The 12,792-nt window shown below is 45.3% G+C and overlaps 1 pseudogene; it reads right to left on the reverse strand.

Moving 5' to 3' along the window:
- Positions 1-11,944, reverse strand: part of LOC139024562 (filamin-C-like) — a 12,668-nt pseudogene extending 724 nt beyond the window's left edge.
- Between the last annotated feature and the right edge of the window lie 848 nt (positions 11,945-12,792).

The raw sequence follows: 12,792 nt of genomic DNA on the forward strand, positions 1-12,792 counted from the left end.
TCTCATGTTGTTCGTCAATTTCTCTCTCTCTTCTCGTTCTCTGTCTGTCGATTCTCTCTCTCGATCTCTCTTCTCGATCTCTCTCTCCTCGATCTCTCTCTCTCTCACTGTCTGTCGATCTCTCTCTCTCGATCTCTCTCGATCTCTCTCTGTCTGTCGATCTCTCTCTCTCTCTCTCTCACTGTCTGTCGATCTCTCTCTCTCTCGGTCTGTCTGTCTCTCACTGTCTCTCTCTGTCTCTCTCCGTCTCTCTCCTGGCTCAACAGGACCACTGAGGCCTACTGACCCCGCCAGGCTGTGTAAATGATACCATGATACCATATCAAATACAATAACTGACTCATAGCTGACCCTGACATCTCACCACAGTAACTCATAGCTGACCCCTGACCTCTCACCACAGTAACTCATATCTGACCCTGACTCTCACCACAGTAACTCATATCTGACCCTGACCTCTCACCAGTAACTCATATCTGACCCTGACCTCTCACCACAGGAACTCATATCTGACCCCTGACCTCTCACCAGTAACTCATATCTGACCCTGACCTCACCACAGTAACTCATATCTGACCCCTGACCTCTCACCAGTAACTCATAGCTGACCCTGACCTCTCACCACAGTAACTCATATCTGACCCCTGACTCTCACCACAGTAACTCATATCTGACCCTGACCTCTCACCACGTAACTCATATCTGACCCTGACCTCTCACCACAGTAACTCATATCGACCCCTGACCTCTCACCAGTAACTCATAGCTGACCCCTGACCTCTCACCACAGTAACTCATAGCTGACCCTGAACTTACCATGGCTCCCAGGGCTCACACTAAACTGTTCCTGAGTCAGTTCATACCAGGGGCACAGTTGTCTACCAGGGCTCCCAGGGCTCACACTAAACTGTTCCTGAGTCAGTTCTTACCAGGGGCACAGTTGTCTACCAGGGCTCACAGGGCCTCACACTAAACTGTTCCTGAGTCAGTTCTTACCAGGGGCACAGTTGCCTACCAGGGCTCCCAGGGCCTCACACTAAACTGTTCCTGAGTCAGTTCTTACCAGGGGCACAGTTGTTACCAGGGCTCCAGGGCCTCACACTAAACTGTTCCTGAGTCAGTTCATACCAGGGCACAGTTGTCTACCAGGGCTCCCGGGCCTCACACTAAACTGTCCTGAGTCAGTTCTTACCAGGGGCACAGTTGTCTACCAGGGCTCCCAGGGCCTCACACTAAACTGTTCCTGAGTCAGTTCATACCAGGGCACAGTTGTCTACCAGGGCTCCCAGGGCCTCACACTAAACTGTTCCTGAGTCAGTTCTTACCAGGGGCACAGTTGTCTACCAGGCTCAGGGCCTCACACTAAACTGTTCCTGTCAGTCTTACCAGGGCACAGTTGTCTACCAGGGCCTCACACTAAACTGTTCCTGAGTCAGTCTTACCAGGGGCACAGTTGTCTACCAGGGCCTCACACTAAACTGTTCCTGAGTCAGTCTTACCAGGGGCACAGTTGTCTACCAGGGCCTCACACTAAACTGTTCCTGAGTCAGTCTTACCAGGGGCACAGTTGTCTACCAGGGCTCCCAGGGCCTCACACTAAACTGTTCCTGAGTCAGTTCTTACCAGGGGCACAGTTGTCTACCAGGGCTCCCAGGGCCTCACACTAACTGTTCCTGAGTCATTCTCCGGGCACAGTTGTCTACCGGCTCCCAGGGCCTCACACTAAACTGTTCCTGAGTCAGTTCTTACCAGGGGCACAGTTGTCTACCAGGGCTCCCAGGGCCTCACACTAAACGTTCCTGAGTCAGTTCTTACCAGGGCACAGTTGTCTACCAGGGCTCACAGGCTCACATAAACTGTTCCTGAGTCAGTTCTTACCAGGGGCACAGTTGTCTACCAGGGCTCCCAGGGCCTCACACTAAACTGTTCCTGAGTCAGTTCTTACCAGGGGCACAGTTGTCTACCAGGGCCTCACACTAAACTGTTCCTGAGTCAGTTCTTACCAGGGGCACAGTTGTTCTACCAGGGCTCCAGGCCTCACACTAAACTGTTCCTGAGTCAGTTCTTACCAGGGGCACAGTTGTCTACCTGGGCTCCCAGGGCCTCACACTAAACTGTTCCTGAGTCAGTTCTTACCAGGGCACAGTTGTCTCCAGGGCCTCACACTAAACTGTTCCTGAGTCAGTTCTTACCAGGGGCACAGTTGTCTACCAGGGCTCCCAGGGCCTCACACTAAACTGTTCCTGAGTCAGTTCTTACCAGGGGCACAGTTGTCTACCTGGGCTCCCAGGGCCTCACACTAAACTGTTCCTGAGTCAGTTCTTACCAGGGCACAGTTGTCTACCAGGGCTCCCAGGGCCTCACACTAAACTGTTCCTGAGTCAGTTCTTACCAGGGCACAGTTGTCTACCAGGGCTCCAGGGCCTTGCCATCCTCCAGTCGCGGTGGAAGTTGTTGATGGGTAGCTCAGGCCCTTGTTCTGGATCCATCCCAGCAGCCTCTTGCTGTGGGTCAGTTTCTTAGCCTCCTCATCATCCTCATCCTCCCACATGGGCATGGAGATGGAGTAGTGCAGGATCAGAGTCCAGATCAGACCTAGGATCAGTTTCAGATTACCGTCAACGATGGCTTGGAGTCTGGAGGGGAGAGGATACAGATCCAGGGTCAGATTTAGCTTCCTATCCATTGATTGACTTAATGTCTACGAGTGGAGGAGGAGAGAGAGAGACATTTTTAAATGTCTTTATTATTTTGGAACTTCTGTACGTGAATGTTTACTGTAAATGTTTTATTGTTTATTTCACTTTCGTTTATGATCTATTTCACTGGCTTTGCAATGTAAACATATATTTCCCATGCCAATAAAGCCCTTAAATTGAAATTGAATTGAAATGAGAGAGAGAGAGGAGAGAGAGGCGAGAGAGAGAGAGAGGAGGGGAAGGAGAGAGAGAGAGAGAGAGAGAGAGAGAGAGAGAGAGAGGAAGAGAGAGAGAGAGAGAGAGAGAGAGAGAGAGAGAGAGAGAGAGGAGGATACGGGACACAAGAGGGAAATCTAATGTGTTTTGTGACAGACAGACAGACAGACAGACAGAGACAGACAGACAGACACAGACAGACAGACAGCAGGCAGGCAGGCAGGCAGGCAGGCAGGCAGGCAGGCAGGCAGGCAGACAGACAGACAGACAGACAGACAGACAGACAGACAGACAGACAGACAGACAGACAGAACAGACAGACCGACAGACAGACAGACAGACAGACAGACAGACAGACAGACAGACAGACAGACAGACAGACGACAGAGCAGACAGACCGACCAGCATGGACAAGAACAGATCAACAGCTGACAAACACATGTTGAAATGGTACCCATAGTAAGTCAACAGCACTTGGATTTAAATTGCTTCTAAAGCACTTTAGTAACAGTGACCTTCAGGATGAGATAAATCAAATGAAGAAGCACTAAGTAGCAGACAATAAAGTATACCTAAAAACTTAACCAGTGTATTCTTAAGAGTAGTCATCTCAACTGAAACCAAACCGTTACATAATAACGTCCTTCGTTGGTTTAGAGTAGAGAGTAAACCGGGACAGGGTAAAGTGTACCACAACACGTAAAAAGCTATACTAAACTTTCTGGACAGAAATATTGCCCAAGATATAACCTCATTGGACAGAAAGGTAGAAGCAGTTTAGAAACAGTTGTAGTAGTGGAGAGGGGGGTCATGTGACTTGTCTGACTCTGATATCTATTTATTCTACTGTGGTCAGTGACCTCTGCTACTGGACACTACAGCTGCTGTTTTGATGAGGACCATTAGACTGACTGGCGATGGCCACGGGTGCTTATGTTCATAATAGGCATCTCAGGCTTTGTGGGACAGCTGTATGCCATTGGTCAGTGTGTCAAAGGAACAAACATTGTATGTGCAGTGAGTACGGGTGTTTTTTTTATTTTACTATCCTCATTCTCAGTGTCAATTCCTTGAGTAATTGTAGGTGGCTGTGCCAACACAGAAAAGTCACGGAAAGTTTGTGTTTTCACCCTGTGTCGTGTCGTTCACCGTTCACCCAGAGCTTGGTGGGTTGCTGTTGTCTAAGCGTCTGGACGACAGCAGGCGTCAGGAGAGGAACGCAGCGCCGCCGTTATTCGTGTCCTGTTTCTGTCAAACTGACAAGGTCGCAGGGTATACGCTGCCGCTCCCCAACCCACACACAGACCTGGCATTAGAGGGTGGGGTGACCCCTAACCTCTTTTACTGAACATATACTGCAGAACTTGGGACATTCCTTAGGCGGTCGAGGTCGACTAGCCCGAGAGAGTTTCCCTCGGGCCATCATGACACACTAGCACTTGCGCCGTGCTTCACACAGCCCCTGCTCAACAGCGGACCGGGTCACACCGGTCAATTTTACACGAGGCCGTGTGGAGAGGGACGAGCACTAATCAATCACGCTACGGCAGCGAGACGGACAGACAGTTCAGTGTTTAATAATCTTATTGTTAGTGAATACGAGGTTGGGTTCTCTTCGTCTAGTCCAAAACCTTAATGATGACATGGCTTTGAAGTAAACACACTGCAATCAAATCAAATCAAATCAAATGTTTGTTGTCACATACACAATGGTTAGCAGATGTTAATGTCACATCACACATGGTTAGCGATGTTAATGGTCACATAACACAATGGGTTAGCAGCTATGTTAATGGTCACCATACACATTCGTAAGCAGATCTGTTCATTGGTCACATACACATGGTTAGCAGACTGTTAATTCACCATACACATGGTTAGCATATGTTTAATGGTCCCACACATGGTTGCATATGGTTGGTTCACATACACATGCGTTAGCATTGTTAATGTCACATACACATGGTTAGCAGATGTTAATGGTCGACATGCACATGGTAGCATCATTGATAATGGTCACATACACATGGTTAGCAATTATGGTTAATGGTCACATACAATGTTAGCATATGGTTATGGTCCAGACACTGGTTAGCATAATGATATGGTCACATACACATGGTTAGCATATGTTTAATGGTCACATACCACATGGTTAGCAGATGTTGAAAGCGAGTGTACGAAATGCTTGTGCTTCTAGTTCCGACCGTGCATAAAATCTACAAACATACTAAACATAAACTAGGACAAAATGAGAAACATTGAGAGAATTAAATAAACAGGACTTCTGGAGCTTCTCCTGTTCAGAGAACACTGTAGCAGCAATCACCAAGGTCATGGATCTATCCAGATGTACTTCTATGACTGTGACAAACATTCCAGAGTCCCTTCTTACCTCAACAAACACTAAGACACTGACACACACTCGTCTATGTATATCTATCTCTCTCCATCTAAATACCCATGAAGGAAGGGAGTGCAATGTCCAGGGTCAGGGTCCAGCTAGTCTATTAACTCATTACTCCTCCCAGGGCTTAGCTACCTCTGTGGACACAATACCTCCATGCTTATCACTTCTTTCCCAACCGGAAACATGCCTCAGCCATCCTTAACCCCTCCCCTCCACCACACAGGGGGATCAGGGATAACCATGAACCTTCTACTTAAGCTGGTCTGTACTGGGCTATGTACGCCAACTAAATACCATAGGAATCTGGAGCCAGCCTAGACTGACAGTCCACACTGAAATCAATGGACATGACAATGATTCATAGCGAATTGTCTACAGTCAAATGTCTGGCCAAGGGACTATCGGAGTGCGGAGATTAAAAAGAGCTCTCGCCCTTTCCTCTCCCCTTAACCAATTCTGCAAATGAATCTTTCTGACCTTAATGTGTGACTTTATCGCAGCTGTGGAGCTGTCTTGCACAAATAGAGTTGATGAGGGTGTAGATCGGTGTGTGCGTGTGTGTGTTTGTGTGTGTGATAGTGTGTGTGTGTGTGTGTGGTGTGTGTGTGTGTGTTGGCGTGCGTGCGTGCGTCGCGTGCCGGTGCGTGCGTGCGTGCGTGCGTGCGTGCGTGCGTGCGTGCCTGCGTGCCGTGTGTGCTGTTGTGGTGTCTTCATCATTAACACAGTCCTACCGTGAATTTCCCACCCAGCAGAGCCGAGCCCAGCCTGACAAGTTACACTGTAATATTTATGTGTTCAACATAATACGGAGTGGAGATAGGTGTTTAGATCAGCTGAGTCACTCAGCGAGAACGATTCAACGGTCTCTCTCCAATAATATGTGGTCGACAATCTAAGATCTGCTTTGTGAAAAACAACATTATCCCTATTCTCAGTAAGTATTATGTGAACTGAATCACGGAGGTTCATGTGTATTCATCACGAGGTCTATGTGATTCATCCACAGAGTTATGGTGTATTCATACAGGAGGCGTTATGTGTATTCATCCAGGAGTTATGTGTATTCATCACAGAGAGTGTATGTGTATTCATCACAAGGGTTATGCTATATTCATCACAGAGGGTTATCTGTTTCATCACAGGAGAGTTATAGTGTACTTCATCACAGAGCGGTTAAGTGTATTCATCACAGAGGGTTATGTGTTATTCATCACAGAGAGTTATGTGTATTCATCACAGAGAGTTTGTGTATTCATCACAGAGAGTTTGTGTATTCATCACAGAGGGTTATGTGTCTTCATCACAGGATTTATGTGTATTCATCAAGAGATTATGTGTATTCATCACAGAAGTTTGTGTATTCATCACAGAGAGTTATGTGTATTCATACAGAGAGTTATGTTATTCATGCACAGAGAGTATGTGTATTCATCACAGAGAGTTATGTGTATTCATCACAGAGAGTTATGTGCATGCATCATAAGGCAAGCCCAAAGATATTTGTGAAATTGACACTGGACAGTCCAATAAACTAATACGAATGTACTAATTTAATAATGCTGGTGTTCATGTTATCAGTAAAACAAAAATCATATAATTTTGTAACATTTTGGTTCAAAATAATGGGTGCTTCATCCTGTCTGGCTCAGATTTACACTCGGACTCTCATCCCTCCCCTTATTCCATTCCATTATCTTTCTTGACAGACAGACAGACAGACAGACAGACAGACAGACAGACAGACAGACAGACAGACAGACAGACAGACAGACAGACAGACAGACAGACAGACAGACCGACCAGCATGGACAAGAACAGATCAACAGCTGACAACACATGTTGAAATGGTACCCATAGTAAGTCAACAGCACTTGGATTTAAATTGCTTCTAAAGCACTTTAGTAACAGTGACCTTCAGTATGAGATAAATCAATGAAGAAGCACTAAGTAGCAGACAATAAAGTATACCTAAAAACTTAACCAGTGTATTCTTAAGAGTAGTCATCTCAACTGAAACCAAACCGTTACATAATAACGTCCTTCGTTGGTTTAGAGTAGAGAGTAAACCGGACAGGGTAAAGTGTACCACAACACGTAAAAAGCTATACTAAACTTTCTGGACAGAAATATTGCCCAAGATATAACCTCATTGGACAGAAAGGTAGAAGCAGTTTAGAAACAGTTGTAGTAAGTGGAGAGGGGGGTCATGTGACTTGTCTGACTCTGATATCTATTTATTGTACTGTGGGTCAGTGACCTCTGCTACTGGACACTACAGTGCTGTTTGATGAGGACCATTAGACTGACTGGCATGGCCAGGTGCTGTTCATAATAATGGCATCTCAGGCTTTGTGGACAGCTGTATGCCATGTGGTCATGTGGTCAAAGGAACAAACAGTATGTGCCAGTGAGACGGGTGTTTTTATTATTTTACTATCCTCATTCCTCAGTGTCAATTCCTTGAGTATTTGTAGGTTGCTGTGCCAACACAGAAAAGTCACGTAAAGGTTTGTGTTCACCCTGTGTCGTGTCGTTCACCGTTCACCCAGAGCTTGGTGTTGCTGTGTCTAAGCCTGGACAGACAGCAGGCGTCAGGAGAGGAACGACAGCGCCGCCGTTATCGTGTCCTGTTTCTGTCAAAGCTGACAAGGTCGCAGGGATACCGCCTGCCGCTCCCCAACCCACACACAGACCTGGGCATTAGGGGGGGGGGTGACCCCTAACCTCTTTACTGACACTATACTGCAGAACCTTGGGACATTCCTTAGGCGTGAGGTCGATAGCCCGAAGAGAGTTCCCTCGGGCATCATGACACACATACACTTGCCGTGCCCTTCACAAGCCCCTGCTCAAAGCGGCGGTCACACCGGGAATTTCACCGGGCCGTGTGGAGGGAGAGTAATCAATCAGCACGGCAGAGAGACAGACAGTCAGGTGTTTAATAACTCTTATTGTTAGTGAAATACGAGGTTGGGTTTCTCTTCTCTAGTCCAAAACCTTAATGATGACATGGTTTAAGTAAACACACTGAAATCAAATCAAATCAAATCAAATGTTATTTGTCACATACACATGGTTAGCAGATGTTAATGGTCACATACACATGGTTAGCAGATGTTAATGGTCACATACACATGGTTAGCAGTTGTTAATGGTCACATACACATGGTTAGCAGATGTTAATGGTCACATACACATGGTTAGCAGTGTGTTGTAATGGTCACATACACATGGTTAGCAGATTGTTAATGGTCACATAACATGGTTAGCAATGATAGTGGTCACATACACAGTGGTTAGAGATGTTAAATGGTCACATACAACATGGTTAGATGATGTTAAGGTGGCACATACAACATGGTTAGCATGATGATAATGGTCCACATACACATGGTTAGCATATTATTGTCACCATACACGATGGTTTAGCAAGATTGTTAAATGCGAGTGTTGAGCGAAAGGCTTGTGCTTCTAGTTCCGACCGATGCAGTAAAAATGCTACAAACGATACTAAACATAGAACTAGACAAATGGAGAAACAGTGAGAGAAATTAAATAAACGGACTTCTGGAAGCTTCGTCCTGTTCAGACGACACTTAGCCAGAACACCAAGGTCATGGATTCTATCCAGATGTACGTCTTGACTGTGACAAAAAACATGTCCAGAGTCCTTCTTTACCTCACAAACATAGACCTACCACCACACTCTGCCTATGGTATATCGATCGTACTCGCCATCTAAATCCCTGAAGGTGAAGGGCAGTACATTGTCCAGGGGTCAGGTTCCAGCTTATCTATTAACTCTTTACTCTCCCAGGGCTTAGCTACCTTCTGTGGACCACAATACCTCCATGCTGTTAGCACGGGCTTATCCCAAAGCCAGGACACATGCCTCAGCCCAGCCTAACCCTCCCCTCCACAAACACAGAGGGGATCCCAGAGGGTAAACCATGCACCTTACTGTTAAGCTGGTCTGTATGGCTATGTAGCCAACTTAAACTACCATAGGAAATCTTGGGACCAGCCTTGCCTGACAAGGTCACAATTGGAAATCAAGGACATGACAATGATCATAGGAATTGTCCTGACAGTTGTTCCTAACATGTCTGGGACCAGGGAACTATGGGGGTGGGAGTGAAAAAGAGCTCTCTCCTTTCCTCTCCCCTAACAAACTTCTGGCATGAATTCTTTCTGACCTTTAACTGGTGTGTTTATTGACGGTGTGGAGGGTTTGTAGAGTGAGAGGGTGTGAGGTGTGGTGTGGTGGGTGTGTGTGTGTGTGTGTGTGTGTGTGTGGGTGGTAGATGTGTGTGTGTGTGGTGTGTGTGTGTTGTGTTGGTGTGTGGGTGTGTGCTGCGTGTGTCTGTTGTGGTGTGTGTCGGCGCGGGTGCCGGCGTGTGTGTGTGCGCGCGCGCGCGTTGTGCTGTGTGTGTGTGTGTGTGTGTGTGTGTGTGTGTGTGTTGTGGTTGTGGTGTGTGTGTGTGGTGTCTCTTCTCATGTAATCACAGTCGTAGTGAATTTCCACCCAGCAGAGCCGCAGAGCCCAGCCTGACAGGTACACTGTAATAGTACTGTTGAGTTAAAAACATAATACTCGTTAGGTGTGATGGATGTTTAGACTCACTTGAGGTCAACTCCAGCAGAAAGAAGATCGATTCAAGCTATCGGCGTCTCTCTCAATAGTGGTCGAAGAATCTAAGATCTGGTATTGTGAAAACACATTTTATCCATTCTAGTAAGTATGATGGACTAGGATAGCACGGAGGGTATGTGTATTCATCACAGAGGGTTATGTGTATTCATCACAGAGAGTTATGTGTATTCATCACAGAGGTTATGTGTATTCATCACAGAGAGTTATGGTATTCATCACAGAGAGTTATTGTATTCATCACAGAGAGTATGTATATGCATCACAGAGGGTATGTGTATTCATCACAGAGAGTTATGTGTATTCATCAGCAGAGAGTTTAGTGTATTGTCATCACAGAGGGTTATGTGTATTCATCACGAGAGTTATGTGTATTCATCACAGAGAGTTATGTGTATTCATCACAGAGAGTTATGTGGTATTCATCACAGAAGGGTTATGTGTATTCATCACAGAGGCGGTATGTGTTAATTCAATCACAGAGGAGTTATGTGTATTCATCACAGAGAGTTATGTGTATTCATCACAGAGGAGTCTAAGGTGTGTATTTCATCACAGAGATTATGTGTATTCATCCACAGAGAGTATGTGTATTCATCACAGAGAGTTATGTGTATTCATCACAGAGAGTTATGTGTATTCATCACAGAGAGTTATGTGTATTCATCACAGAGAGTTATGTGCATGCCATCATAAGGCAAGCCCAAAGATTTTGTGAAATGACACTGACAGTCAATAACTAATTTACAATGTACTAATTAATAATGCATGGTTTCATGTATCAGTAAAAAACAAATCTATAATTTTGTAACATTTTGTCAAAATAATGTGCTGCTCTATCCTGTCTGGCCTCCAGATTATACACTGGACTCTCATCCTCCCCTTATTCCTATTCCATTATCTTTCTTTCTCTTTCTTTCTCTCTCCTTTCTCTCTCTCTTTCTCTCTCTCTCAAAGATTAATTAAAAACATTCCAGCCCCCTATTCGTCTTTCTTTCTTTCTCTTTCTCTCTCTATCTCTCTCTCAAAAATGTATTAAAAACATTCCAGCCCAAAAGCTCACTTGTCACTTACCAATAGACACCAACTTGATGTGTTCCCTGTCCAGAAATTCCAGCGCGACGGACACATTTTCCAGTTTCATCTGTCGGAAGTTGGGTCTGATGTGGTGTTTTTTGTACATCTTTTTCTGGCTCAGAACTTCCAGGAGCCCAATGAGCTTTAACCCGTCGCCAAAATCCTTCTGGAGGTCTGTCACGGTCTTATTGACGCACTTGAGGTGCTCGTTGCACCACCTTGTAAAGGTGTTCTGCTGGATTTTCTTCCATGGTGCATCCTCGGCCAGATCTTTCTCCGTAGCCGGCATCTCGTCTTCCTCGTCCCCCTCGAAGTTGTCAGTGCCCTGGTAGTGCTGTGGTGGCTGGCTGTCGTCGTAGTAATGTGTGTTATTGCTCGTCATGTTGGCGGTTTTCCGTGTGGCCCTTTTTATACAGCAAGTCAGACCGATGTGTGAAGTTATCTGCAAAAAAAGTTTAGCGTGTCGATGTCAAGCTCGAGCGCACTTGCTGTGGTAAAAGTTCAAAACTTGGAGAAGAGAGTTTAAAAAAAGTGTCCCGGAGGCTTTTCGGATGTCCTTGTGAAGAAGCCTCTTCTTGTCAGGACAATGATGAATTGATCCGATTTACAGTCCTTGTTACTGCAACGCAGCCTGTCGCTGGTTTTTAATTGGCAGTGGCTTGACAAATGTAGTCGCTGCCTCTTAATAGATATGCTCAGAGAAGAATGTCGCTTTTTGAAAAATGGTTCTTCAGTCCAGTTCGCTCTATAGCACTTGAGGAGTAGAGTAGCACTGTAGTTCACTGGAGTCTGTTGGTTAAACTTGAATGGTGTGAGGTGGGCAAGAGTGGGGTATATAAAGAGACCCTGGGGTCACGTCACACCCGTCGTAGACCCCATAGTCATAACTACAATCATAGGCTATTTTCTAATCCATATGGATAACGGGGTGAGTCAGGATTGGCCGTAAAGGATAATCGGGCAGTGATTGGTGGACCCCCACCCAGAGCAACAGTTGTGACAGCGCACTGTATTTTTAGCCACTCTGCTTTGGGTGGTGGGAGGCCGGGACGTCTTGGTTGTCGTAAAGTACCCTAGTGTGTTATGATCAGGGCTCGGACTCCTGAATTATTAAACAATTTAGACAAGAAAAGATAATGACGCATCCTAAAATCAAGTGGGTTTTAATATGTGGCTCATGTCGTTGTGGATTAGGCTATACTATATGTATGTTGTTATATCGCCTATTGGCCTTTTACCACTTTGTTAATAAATCCTTAAAACATTATTTATTATTGATGAGATGTCCTACACAGAAGCCTCGTTTACACCTTGAGGTGACATCAATAAATCAGTAGCCTATCTGATCAAGGTTTGTGGTGTCATGTCCGTACATAATATTTAAATTGGTATCCATTCAATGTTTCCGCATTGTGACTAAATTAGCTGGTGCCTCCCTGTATGCAAATTATTTCACAGATATTCTTTAAAAATAATATGAATGTTCACTACCGGTCCAAAGTTTTAGAACATCTACTTATTCAAGGGTTTTTCTTTACTTTTACTATTTTCTATATTGAAGAATAACAGTGAAGACATCAACACTATGAAATAACACATATGGAATCATGTAGTAACCAAAAAAGTGTTAAACAAATCTAAATATATTTTACATTTGAGATTCTTCAAATAGCCACCCTTTGCCTTGATGACAGCTTTGCACACTCTTGGCATTATCTCAACCAGCTTCATGAGGTAGT

Source organism: Salvelinus sp. IW2-2015, unplaced genomic scaffold, assembly GCF_002910315.2.
Source record: "Salvelinus sp. IW2-2015 unplaced genomic scaffold, ASM291031v2 Un_scaffold1651, whole genome shotgun sequence".
NCBI lineage: Eukaryota > Metazoa > Chordata > Actinopteri > Salmoniformes > Salmonidae > Salvelinus > Salvelinus sp. IW2-2015.